The 13407-nt window shown below is 46.8% G+C and overlaps 1 long non-coding RNA gene across 1 annotated transcript in view; it reads left to right on the top strand.

Moving 5' to 3' along the window:
• LOC144775447 (uncharacterized) overlaps positions 1–12087 on the top strand; it is a 141826-nt gene extending 129739 nt beyond the window's left edge. The window contains exon 3 of the long non-coding RNA XR_013600554.1: positions 11764–12087. This is a non-coding gene — a long non-coding RNA (uncharacterized LOC144775447). The remainder of the gene's footprint in view (positions 1–11763) is intronic.
• The last annotated feature ends 1320 nt before the right edge of the window (positions 12088–13407 follow it).

Raw genomic sequence — 13407 nt, 5'->3', positions numbered from 1 at the left:
AAAGGATCCCTCATTTCCACATCCCCTTAGGCAATATGGATGCTGTGCCCTGCCTATTTTGTGAAGTGTACTTCTAGTGAGGTATGCGCGATGTAAGATCTTAAGCTGGACGAGCCTTAGCCTGGCCGAAATTCCCACCTCCCTGGGTGAGGCAAGCGCCGCCTGCCATTCTGTCTCATCCATGGCGCCACCGTCCGCCACCCACTTATCCTTCAAGGCTACCGTGGGGCCTGGTTGTTTATTGATCAACTTGCGTTATGTGAATGAAGTGGCACGTTTAGGCATATAATCTGTGAGTAACCTATCTTCTAAGGGAGAAGCTTCGGGTATGTCTACGTTCTGTGGTAGGACTGCCAGGAGTGCATGTCTAATCTGTATGTAGCGGAATGTCTCTGTAGGTGCAAGCTCGTATTGTCTTCGTAGCTGATCAAACGGGATGACCGTCCCCTTGTCCCACAGGTCGCCCACTAAGGAAATGCCTATGCTGTCCCAGTGCTCAAAACCTCTGCTGTTCCTAAGTGACCCTAGCTGTTTCGTGTCCCAAAGAGTAGTGAGTTTGGTGATGGTCTCCCTCCACCCCAGGTGTGCCTGCGCTGTGTACCACAGCATGACTGTGTGCTTCGTTGGGCCCTCCAGTTTCATTGCCCGTCTTTTGTTATATAAGGCCGCCAGCATACTGCCTGTTCCTAGTTGCGCCCGATCTGCCTTGTATGCAGGGTCGGTTTGAGGGGCGTGTATCCACTGGTTTATTACTTTGAGGTGTGCCGCCCAATAGTAAACGATTCAGAAAAGGGGGTGGTGATGAACTGAGTGTCTGCATTAAGCAGACCACTCTTACCCAGTCCAAAGATCAGGGCTTGATCCATCACCGTTATTTAGCTCACTGCCCCATCCCAGCTCAGAACCTGGCTATATGCAAATTAGTCTGTCCCTGGCCCAGTGCATCATGGGAACAGGGCAGACCAAACTACCAAGCCAATTCTTCACCAGAAAGGAGACAAGCTTCCGGGGACCGGTTTCTGGCATTACAGCAGTCGTCGGCCCGGCTTGCTTGAATCCTGATGGAGCAGTGAGCAAGGGACTCATGTCTGAGTATACCCGGCCACACCTATAGTGGCCAAAAACGATGATTATTCAGAAACTCTGTCCATCACCACCCCTTGTTGTTAAATATTTTGTCCACCCTAAGCGTGGAAGGGTATACTCAGATGTGAGTCCCTTGCTCATTGCACCATCAGGATTCAAGCAAGCCGGGCCGACGACGGCTGAAATGCCAGAAACCGGTCCCCGGAAGCTTGTTTCCTTCCCAGTGTAAGAATTGGCTTGGTAGTTTGGTTTGCCCTGTTCCCATCATGCACTGGGACAGGAACAGACTAATTTGCATATAGCCAGGTTCTGAACTGGGATGGTGCAGTGAGCTAAAAAACGGTGTTGGATCTAGCCCTGATCTCTTGACTGGGTGAGAGTATTCTGCTTAATTCAGAAACTCTGTCCATCACCACCCCTTGTTGTTAAATATTTTGTCCACCCTAAGCGTGGAAGGGTATACTCAGATGTGAGTCCCTTGCTCATTGCACCATCAGGATTCAAGCAAGCCGGGCCGACGACGGCTGAAATGCCAGAAACCGGTCCCCGGAAGCTTGTTTCCTTCCCAGTATAAGAATTGGCTTGGTAGTTTGGTTTGCCCTGTTCCCATCATGCACTGGGACAGGAACAGACTAATTTGCATATAGCCAGGTTCTGAACTGGGATGGTGCAGTGAGCTAAAAAGCGGTGTTGGATCTAGCCCTGATCTCTTGACTGGGTGAGAGTATTCTGCTTAATTCAGAAACTCTGTCCATTACCACCCCTTGTTGCCCAATAGTAAAGGCATACGTTAGGGAGTGCTATGCCACCGTCGTACCAGCTGCGGTGCAATTTAGCCTGTGCAATGCGCGCCGGCCTAATGCCCCAAAGGAGCGTGGACACCAGTGTCGTTATCTGTCGAAAATATCGCGAAGGTACCGGAAACGGCGTGTTTTCAAGTGCATATAAAAAAACGGGGCAGGGCCATCATTTTGAACAAAGCAGCCTTCCCTAGCAGCGTTAGGGGTAGTGATTCCCAGTGCGCCATGTCTCTACGCAGGTGCTCCAGGGGGGGTGCCAGATTCTTGAAGAAGAAGGTTGCAGGGTCTTTCGTTATATGTATGCCCAGGTATTTAAACGATTCCTGGGATATTTCCAACTGGCAGTGAGGGGGAAGCCGAGGTACCGGCCCCTTAAGTAAATACAGCACTGACTTAGCCCAGTTAATGGTATAGCCCGAAACTGCCCCGAAGGCGTCACAAATCTCAAACAGGACCAGCAGAGTGCCCGCCGGGTCCGTAGAGGGATACATGGTCTTCCCAACCCTCTGTCCATGTAATACCGCGTAAAAGAGGGGTCTCTCTAAGTCGCGCTGCCAAGGGTTCCAACACTAGTGCGAAAAGAAGCGGCGATAGAGGGCAACCCTGTCGAGTCCCCCTTGTCAATGGTATAGCGCTTGAGAGTCAACCATTCGCCACTACGTACGCCACTGGGTCCGTGTAGAGGAGCCGGATCCAAGCACAAAATTTTGGGCCGAAACCCAGGCGTGGAAGAACTGCGAAGAGGTAAGTCCACTCCACCATGTCAAAGGCCATTCTGGCGTCTAAGGAAAGGACAGCTGATGGCTCAGACAGGACATGATCCCGTGCCAGTGCACTATGTAGGCGTCTAAGATTAAGCGCAGTGTTCCTGTTAGGCAAAAAGCCGGACTGGTCTGGGTGAATTAAGTTGGGCAGATGCGTTTGTAGCCTGTTAGCGATCACTTTGGCTAATATTTTGGATTCCGCGTTGAGCAGTGATATGGGGCGGTACGACAGACATTCCGACGGGGGCTTCCCTGGTTTCAAAATAGCCACAATGGTGGCCACCCTCTGATCCCAAGGCAGTATACCCCTCCCAGACAGTCGTTATACATATTAAGTAGATGGGGGCAGAGAGAGTGCGCCATAACTTTGAAGAGCTCCAGCGGGATCCCGTTGGGACCCAGAGCCTTTCCGGACTGCAATGATTTAATCGCAGCGCACACTTCCTCAATTGTAAGATCTGCCTCTAGCTCCGTGGAGGCCTCTGGTTCAAGGCCAGTCAGTTCCATGTTTCGTAAAAAAAATCATGCCTCAGCCTCCACGGCGACCGAGGATGAGGCGTACACCTCTCGGAAATGATCAGCTAGGGCGTTCACTATTTCCCCCAGGTCTGATGTGAGACGACCCTCAGCCGTTTGTAGTTGTGTTATAGTCCTGGTTCCCCACTCTCTCCTGTCGAGCCAGGCCAACAGTCTCCCTACCTTATCACCCATGTCATAGATTTCATGTCTGGTGGCTGCGAGGGCAGTCATTGTTTCTTGTCGGAGGTGTTCCCTGTATTGTTGTTGTTTGAGATGAAGAGCGTGCGCCGATTCGGGTGTTGGGTTAGTCGTGTAGTCAGTGTCTGCTGTTTGCAACTCCTGCTCTAGTGTCAGGAGATCCTGATGCTTCATGCGTTTGTACCCAGTGATGGATGCAATTGCTTGCCCCCGGAGGACTGCCTTTTAGGCCTCCCACAATATGGCAGGGGAACTGACTGAAGCTACGTTCTCAGCGAAGAAATGCTTTGTGGTCCTGCGAAGTTCCTTCCGTATTTGCGGGACTTGCAAATAACCTGGATAAATTGGGTAGAGTCGTTTGTGGGAAGTGTGGTGAGAGGAGTATGTTAAAGCTATTGGCAAGTGGTCAGAGATCCCCCTAGGCCCAATGGTAATGTTATCTATGCCTAAGAGACCGGACACTGAGGCTAGGAAGTAATCTATCCTAGATAAACTGTTGTGCACTGTGGAGTGAAAGGTGTATTGTTTTGTTGCTGGGTGTTTATGTCTCCATACGTCCACCAGCCCCAATGCTTCAGTAAAGCCCTGTAGGCGGGAGACCCCGGGTGTCAAGGCCCTCACTGGATGTCTGCCCACGCTGGGGTCCATTGTGGCGTTAAAATCTCTGCCAATGAAGAGGTCTCCACTGGGCAGAGACAGTAGAAATTCACTGAGGGCCGGGAGTGCTACTGCCTGCAACGATGGGGGGATATACACCGACACCACATTAACAAGTCTGCCCTCCCACTGCCCATGTAGTGCCGCAAACCTACCCTGATCATCTGTAAGACCATAAAGGGGGAATTCTTTCGCAGCAGAATGCCTGTTCCCCTAGACCCAGTGGAGAATTCAGAGTGTACCACCATTTTGAACCCCCATCTATCCATCGCCCTACATGCCGGGCCCGTGAGGTGGGTTTCCTGTAGAAGTACCAGTGCAGGGGCCTGACGTTTCAGGGCTCGCAATACTAATCCCTTTTTAATTTTATCCCCTAGTCCGTGGACGTTCCACGTGAGCAGTGTGAGCGGTGCTACCGGGACCATCGGGGCCTCTGTCCGGGTATTAGTGTGAGGCGTGGATGTCACCATCGAAGCGTGGAGTGCCATTTGAGAAATGTAACTCTATTATGTCATGTAAGGTTCTGACTTGCGTTAAAAAACATGTTTCGAGGTCTGTTCCGATGCAAACTAAAACCAACAAACAGAAAATCAGAGCTTCCCGATCCCAAAATTCGACCTCCCTCCCTGCCTCCCTGCCCGACGGACTTTGAACTGCCCGCCACCCCAACATAGCAGAGTGCTCCATCCCAACCCACAACAGTGTACTTGCATGTAGGGGGTACGAGAATGCAACCCCTCCTGTCCGGCCGGGCCCGCTTTTGTCCAGTGTCCAGAGCCGGCTCATATACAATGACAGTTACTAAACAGGTGTCTTAGTTGCAGTGCGTGTTCCTCAGGTCTAGTTCAGCCATTGCCGAGATCGTCCGCATCAACTCTTTGTGAGCTGTCCTGTTCTGGCGGAAAGAGTTCCTGGCTGTCTCCTCCCTCGTCGTCGGTCCATTGGTGTGGCTCTCTGTTTCCACGTCTGGGTCTGCCCGCCCTTCTCCATCCTTCAAGCCAGTCATAAGCCTCTTCCGGGGTCTCGAAGAAGAATGTCTTCCCTTCGGCTACAACTCGCAGTCTTGCTGGAAACAGCATCGAGTAGGTCACCTCTCAGTCTCGTAATGCCTTTTTTACTTCTAGGAAACTGCGACGGCGTTTCGCCACTGCTGCTGTGTAGTCAGGAAAGAAGGAGATTGATGAGTTTTGCAAGCGAATTGGTGGGGAGACTCGTGCTGTTTGGAGACTGACATCTCTGTCTCGAAAATTGAAGAGGCGCACGAGCACCGGTCTGGGGGGCGCCCCTGGCTTGGCCCTTCCACCTGGCACTCTATGTGCCCATTCCACAGAGAAGAAAACAGAGAGTCCTTTTGGTTGCAGTCTGGTTTTTATCAAGTCTTCCACATACAGGTCCATAGCCTGGGTACCTTCACTCTCCGGGATGCCCAAAATACGAACGCTATTCCTGCGTGAGCGTCCTTCCTGGTCATCCAGCTTATCGGTCAGTATTTTGTTCTCCGATTCTAGGCGTGAAACGGTCTTCTTCAAGATTGCTGTGTCGCTGGTTAAAGTCTTTGTAGTCCGCTCCACCTCCACAACCCTGGCGGTGATTTTCTGAAAATCCGCACGGAGTAGCGACAACTCTGTGGAAATGGAACCCACTGTGGTCTGTACGTTGGCCAGCGCCGCCATTATGTCCTCCAGAGTTACTTTTTTTTTAGTTGCAGCGTCATCTCCTTGCGCTCCGCCTGGTTGGTTTTTTCCCTCCGACAGAGGGGGAAAATCTTTTGTGTAGGCATATTTATCCAATTTGCCTTGCGTATTTTGATTCCTGGGGCCTCTGCCTGACATGATGTCACTCTGGGTCGGCAGTAGGGACTGCCGCGTAATGGCGCCTGTCTCAGCGATGGTGAGTCCGACCAGCGACGTCGCAATGCGTGTCGGTCTGTAATGGGCTGTGTCCCGCTCCACACAGGGCCCTCAGTGTGCCTGCCGACGTTGGGGGGGAGCGGGGGGAGGCAAGACCGTGTCCGTCGCAGCCTGGGGGAGGGCCACTACAACACCAGGTCGATCGTTAATGGGGAGCCAAGGTCTGTCTATTGTAGTGGCGATATATGCCACAGGAGCCAGTAATTTCACCCTCCGGGGCCGCGTGTGGGGGTGGCACGGTCCAGCGATCTTGAAACAGCCGTGGTCCGCTGGCAGGACCAGCTGAGGAGTCCAGTGTTAGTGTGGCAGGCCCCCGATGTTCTCACTGTAGTCTGGCCCCGGGTGGGGAGGAGGGGGGGTCGGCCCTCGCAACCTGCCGCGGCCCAGACACCCCCGCTGTGTCTCCGACCCCCTTCGAACCTCCTTGTAGATGTAGCCCAGTGCGTGCTGTTAGATCAGGCCTCGGTCCCACACACACCTCGGCCTCTCAACTCCCTGAACCTGGCCTTCAGGTCTCGTTCTTCCCCAGCTGGCCTCTTCTGTCCGCTGGAGTATCCGGGAGCTCACCAGCCCACTCCCGGTAGACAGGTCCGGGTCGGCCCCGCTGCCTTCTTTGTCCCTGCGTTTCTCCCGGAGCCCGTCCGGGCAAGTGGGCCACTCGAGACCCCGGCTTCCTCTGCGGGAGTAGGCTCCCGTTCCGTGGCTGCGGCCGACTCAGGGTCTGGCTGGGGGATTTTGACCGGAATCGCAGCAATCAATGACGCTCGGTCACCGACATCTGCGGGAGCCCCGGCCTCTCGTCGAAGTGCAGGATAAGTGGCCAGATTTATAAGAAAGGGCATCTCGTCGCCGGAGCTTTCTTAGCACGCAGCCATCTTGTCGGCTGCTAGCCACGCCCCCCAAGCATAGTTTTTTTGTCAAGATGTGCAAATGTTTTGGTTTCTATGCATTGAGCACAATCCTTACAACCCCTGCCTTTCAAATGCCCAAAAGAAGGGGCCTCCATGTCACAGCAGAGGCCCAGCTGTACTAAGGGGTTGAGTTGCCCTTGGGTGGAAGTGGAATTTAATAGGCCACAAAAAGCCATCTAGTGTAGCTCTATGTTGTTTAGCAAATTCAATATAATGCAAGGCAGCTAATATCACTACCTTGCATTACCTGGCATCTGGCAGGTGTTCCATGGGTAGCGTATGGGCGTTTTCAAGTATCCACCCATGGATTGTTGCGCATTCACATTTTTAAAAGGAGTTGTAAACCTGGAAATACATCAAAATGGTACGCCTTCAAGAGTCAGGTGCAAGAAGGAGAAGTATCTTTATTTCCTCTTGTTACATTCTTTTTCTGTGTGTGATGCATTACGTGTGATGCATTCCGCATCACACATAGAAAAATGAAAATGCCTTTGAGGATTATTTTTGTGCAGAAGGTGTACCTTCCTGCACAAAACAATCCTGCCAGTAATGCAGGCACCCTTGGAGCATGGTGTAAGGATGCCTGCATTGATGCTAGTTGGCACACAGTGTGCCAGCGCAAGGAGGCAGCAAAAATCATGTCTTTGTAAATATGGCACATTTCTGATGTCTCCCTTCCACGCAATGCAGTGCAGCAAGTTGCCTTGCTGCGCTGTATTGTGTGAAATGTTAGTAAATCTGGTCCCGAGTCTATGATGTCCCTGCCTCTCTCAAATGCAAAGAGAGGTTTCGTAGATATACTGAGGTTATCCTGTGTAGTAAAAGAGGCGCTCTTGCGATTTGGCACCCTATGATGACCCTCAACTACTACCTTTTTAACTGACTTTAGTGTGTTATTTTACCCTAGCCTAAATATGAGACGGTCCTGCATATGCCTGCTTCTCTTCTGTCTTGTAATCTTGTTGTCTTTTAGTGAGAGCTGTCACGGAGTAGAACAGTACATTTATATTATAAGTGCTTACTATCAGCTTTGACTTGACTTTGACTATTGGCTTTGACATGGCCTCATGTCATCTGGTTTTCTGACTTTGGCTATTGGCTTTGACATGGCCTCATGTCATCTGGTTTTCTGACTTTGACTATTGGCTTTGACTTGGCCTCATGTCATCTGGTTTTCTGACTTTGACTATTGGCTTTGACATGGCCTCATGTCATCTTGCTCTGACCTTACTTTGCTTCACGGTAGTGCTTACTATTGGCTTTGACATGGCCTCATGTCATCTTGCTTTCTGACTTTGCCTTACTTCTGCGTGCACAGCAGTGCTTCAATGAATTTCTGCTCCTCGCTTGTTTTTCGCACCTCATCGACCAAAATGAACTGGATATTATCTGTAGAATGTGCGACTCAGCCTCGAAGTCAAAATACAGAGGCTTGGCCAACCACTGTCTTGGCCTTGACGCAGACTGGTACCAGCCTGCTCGTTTTTTTCCAATGAGAAAGGGGCAGGGTTTTGTAGAAGCTTCGTCCCACGTTGTATAAAGGTATGAGTCCTGAGTGAAACTCCTTTCTGGGCTGTTGAAAAGGACTTCCTACAGCTTGAGTTGGCAAGGATGATGCAAATTCAATTGGTGAGTTGTTCCTAACCACACTCTCTCTTTCTTTCTCTGTTGTATATATATATATTTTGTATTTTTTGCTATCTGTGTAAATATTGCATTCTGTTTCAATTGTTCATGTAATAATTTATTTGAGTCATTTGGAAATCTGCATTTACTGATATATTTGGCTTACCTTTCTGAACATTCCATTAATCAATAGTTTTTGAGTCGGCCCTGATTGATATATTCGGCCTGTCGTTTTAAAAGGTTGCATTAATAAAAGTGTATGTGTTATTTTACCTACATTTGGGTGTGATTTCTTACCCTGCGTTAGGGGAGTGCTGGGTCTTGCCTCGGCCTAAGGGGGTGTTGCAGTTAGGGTCTGTCCTTTTTGCGAAAAGCAGATTCATTACATCCTGTCTGTGATTCCTCGGCTTATTATTATTGTTTTTTATTGTGTTGCTTTTGTAAAAAATAAATACCATGTCTATGTCAGTTGTCATTTTTTCTTTGGGAATTCCTTCCTAAGGCAATACCATGTTTGCTATCTTGCTGGCATAGTTCGAGGAGTTACGCTATGTGGAACTCCACAAAGTGACAAAAAAAACTCAGCGGAGTTCGGCAAGTGGAGGAGTGCAGTGTAAACTGCAGTTCACGCTGGTCTTCCTGCCACTTGGGTAGAAATTCTACCCTAGCAGCAGCTCGCGCTCGCAAACTTATGGTTCGCAAGTGCGATCGGGGTAAAACCTCCTCTGCACTACGCGGAGCAGAGTTTTCTGCACTCAATGATGTGCAGAAAACTCAGCAAACTCCACAAATGGAGCGGAGTTCACCGCTCGAGCCTATGCGACTCAGCGAGTAACCCCGCTTTTGCAGTTGTCAACCAAAATTGCTGATTCTTTGAAATATTCTGTACTGCATCTGGAATTTCTCCTAATCCGCAGGAATTTAACTGAAGAGCAGGTTATCCCTTAGACTACATGGGTGATGGCTAGAATAAGGCATTAGAGTATTGCATTTCATGGGTTTTATGACGACTGCAGTGTATATGTTGTATCCTCCACCTCGATAGTAATAGCATTACAGTTTATTTAACATTTGCTATGTGATATTGTGGAATGTATACCTTTGGATCTGGAATTGAGCCAAGAATGTAATAATTTAAGTGTTGCAAGGTCCCCTGCCCATATCAGTATTACCATTATCTACATATCTATGCCAACTACTCAGGTTCTCACTTTAGGGATTACTCTCATTGTATATATAGTGTCATATTGATCCATGAAGAGATTTGTGAGGTGAAGGGCGAATTCAGCTCCTGTTGCAACTCTAGTTACTTGATAGAAATGCTCACTTTTTGATCGTAAAAAAAATCCTAATGAACGCTATTTCTAATAGCATCCCAATCAACTGAGTAGGTACCAAGCACAGAGAATGCCTCCTCTCAAATGTGATTTCCATAACCTCAAGTGTCTTTTTCTGGGGGTGTTAGTGTATAAGAACTGTATATCCATAGTTACCAGTAACCGATATTCACTATCAAAAGGCCAACCCTCAATTATTGTGATAATATCTGTAGTGCATCTGACTAAAGCTTTAGTTTTAGGAACACAGGGCTTCAGGAAATAGTCTTGATAGGTACACAATGGGTCTGAAAATGGATCCACAACCAGACATAATAGGTCTCCTAGGTGATTCTCCAAAGGCTTATGCACTTTACAGAGCCTATAAATTGTGGACACACAAGATCTTTTGCTAAGGTTCTTATGTTCGCTGCTGCTAAGAAAACCTTACTAAAATGTATCATTGGTTACTTCTTTGATACTGCAGGTGATATCAGCTGTGGGGTCTCTCGTTAATTTAGTATAATAGTCTGGTACATGTAGTTGTTGCAGATCCAATTTGTTTAAATAGCAAGATCTTGGATAACTATAGACCCACCCTTATCTGTTAGCTTGATCACAATTCCATGAGTTTTAAGTATTTATCTACATCTCTCAGTACTACTTGTTAGAAAGTAAAGATTTGATCAGATATCAGCTGTGAGGGAGGGATAGGGTGGAGAGCTGTCTAAATCCTTCATCAGTCTGTCTTGGGTATGTTTTTTTTCTCTCCAAAATAGTACTTGAATCTAACCTTCTGGAAAAAACTGGTGCAGTTTAAATTTAATATTGAAGGTGTCGGGTCTGTTTGTGGGAATAAACTAGGCCTGGGTGAAATGTTAATTGTGCAGGAGTAATTAGAGTAATTTCATGTTGCTTGTGTTATGCGAAATTACCATAAATTATGCAATTACGCCCATTTGAAGTAATTTGGGGCAAAAATGCCTATCTAAGGGAAAAGGTACAGAGCACGAGCGGCCTCTGGCTGCTGCTATTTTCCTAGTAATATATGCATCCTCTGGTTCATTTTGGAGACAATAGCGCAGAAAGCAGGGTTAATTTCCACGCATACTTCTGCATAATCTTGCATCCTTTTACTGTAATTTTCCATAATTATTCTACTGCAAATTAAGTGAATTACGACCACCCCCCCTAGATGAGTGTGAGCCACTTACTTACAATTTCCTAAAGAGACTATTAATATGGTAAGGTTGGGTGTTGCTCCCACAAGTTTCTCTTTCAGTCATTTTTTCTGTTAGTCTTTTTTATTTCACCCTTTCAAAATATATTATTCATTAATTGCTGCCCCAATTGTTATGGTCCTTGGGTGGCGGGTGGGTGATTGCATATACTCATGTGCGACCCTTTTGTTGCGCCTACTAATACCTATATTATACCCATTGTGCATGTGTACATGCATCATATTCCATTCTGTTTGTCAGTGGGCATGAGGTAAGTACATAACTCCCCCGCTTGAAGGCATTTGGTCTCTTTCTTTGGACATATATTTATTTAATATTTTCTGTTCAAACTGTTTTTGTTCTACAGTTTTTTCTTTAGAGAACTCTCGGGGATCTTTAACCCATTGTGCAACTGATGTCTTGAGTTCACCTTCATTTTGCATGATTTCACACTGCATTTTTCACTGTTGAGAGGGTGAACCATGATTTAATCACTGCATTCCTCCTTTTTATTCCTCGTAAAGAGGTGAAGTGATCACTCTTTGTATTAACTCTGGTAAAACTTACTTTGAATAAGTGCTAAGTGGCATAATATATCTGTGCCGCAGACTAATCTAATTCTGGGTTATTTTTTTCTAGTGGTAGCTGTATATTCCCTGCCCTTATGGAAGTGAGATTCTGATGTTCTGGTCGATAATACTCACTCATTGTTTTTCAATGCACTTTTTTCAAAATTTTCCTTATTTTGTCTTTCAGAGTGGACCCTAATATGTCCTGATGAAGACCCTTGCAAATATTATTTTTGGCTTGAAACGTTGACAACCTTCATGTGCTTGGACTGCTTATAAAATGTACAACAAGGATAAATATATGGACTGTTCCCACTATCCTATGCTGCTTTCTAAATGTTTGGTAGTCAAGTAATTTTGTTTTGCCTAAACTGTTTATTTTATGCCACTTGATCCCCACTCAAATGCTCTGCGCTGTCACACGGTTAATTCTTTGGAGTACATTATGAAGAAATATATCTATAGTTGTATTTATATGTGTAAAAAATTATAATATTTTCCACCTACTGGACAGGAATTGTGTACTTTGGATTCAGTCCACTTGAGTAGCACCTCAAGGCCCTCACAAATATTTTTCATTCAGTGCAAATGAATCTGCAGGAACCACTTTTGATTTAACTATTTGTATGAACCCGGTTCTGAGGAACGTAGGGTAGGGTACCCCATAATATATTACAGTTGTTTGATGATGTCAGCTGTGGTTTTAAAATGTATTGTGACTTCTTTCACTGGATAGCCCCTTCAAAACAGTTCGCCAGAAATGAAGGACTCCATCCAGTTGTTTGTTTGTGTCAGTGGTTTCAGGTGGTGGACTTTGGTACTTTTTCTTGGGGACCAAACTTAGTTTTCAACCTCCCACTTTAACCCAGAGGTCGATGGAAAAAGGCAGAAATCAGTTAAAGAATGAGGAACAGAAATATAGGAACAGAACAGAAAGGGAGACATTTAGTATGCAAAAAGAACCTGCAAGATCGAGACAGGAACTGTAGGTGGTGGAAGAAAGTCACATGAGGTGGAAGACTGGAAAGGAAACCTTAGAAGGAAATATTAGTCACTGCAGTACCTAGCACCACCTGCGGCAGGTTCCCAAGATAAGCTTTGGCCTACTCCCATTATTTTTATTTTTTATATATTAAGCACGGTCTTCCCCCACGGAGAGAGTCAGACACAAAGATATTCATGCAATGTGTTCTTATAGCAGGAGACAATAGGGCAAGGAAAATCTGGTCAGATTAGAAATTGGTGAGGTAAAAACCTATGCCTTCAAAGTCGGATTTAGTCAGGAATTTAGCAACAATGAAGTTCCTTGACCTCATCTGAGGCGTATTTTCACTTTTTTGTCAGACCGCAATCTCTGGAGTCTTTTTTTCCGACTCCCGCCCAAAATTAACAGAACGTCAGTCTGAGCAGCAGGGGGGTTAACTACATCACTTCAGCGTGGTAACATCATGTCCTGCCAGAATTCAGGACCAATGATTTCTCATAGCACAGTCAAGAGGTGCGTATGTACACCTGGAGCAAGAAGCCACATTTTTAAAAACGTTGTCAGTTTCATAGTCTGAAAAAAATTTATTAAAATAGAAATGTACAAGCTGCTATGTCTAGGGCTTTGTCACTTTAGACCTTTTTGATTTGTTCTGCTACCATAGCGATCTGAAGCAACTACAATTTGCAAAATGCTACTCTGTGTTAACGAAGATAGATGGGGACATAAAGTCAAGATGCCAGGAGACAAACTCTCTGGGCCAGATTTGCAAAACTTTTGGCTGGATTTACGTCACAAAAGTGAAGCAAACCATCACTTTTTTGTTAGATTTACTTTGCACTAAAA

The sequence above is a fragment of the Lissotriton helveticus genome, chromosome 1_1 (genome assembly GCF_964261635.1).
Source record: "Lissotriton helveticus chromosome 1_1, aLisHel1.1, whole genome shotgun sequence".
Lineage (NCBI taxonomy): Eukaryota > Metazoa > Chordata > Amphibia > Caudata > Salamandridae > Lissotriton > Lissotriton helveticus.
The sequence above is the reverse complement of the archived record's forward strand: the minus strand, read 5'-3'. Positions and strand labels throughout refer to the sequence as shown.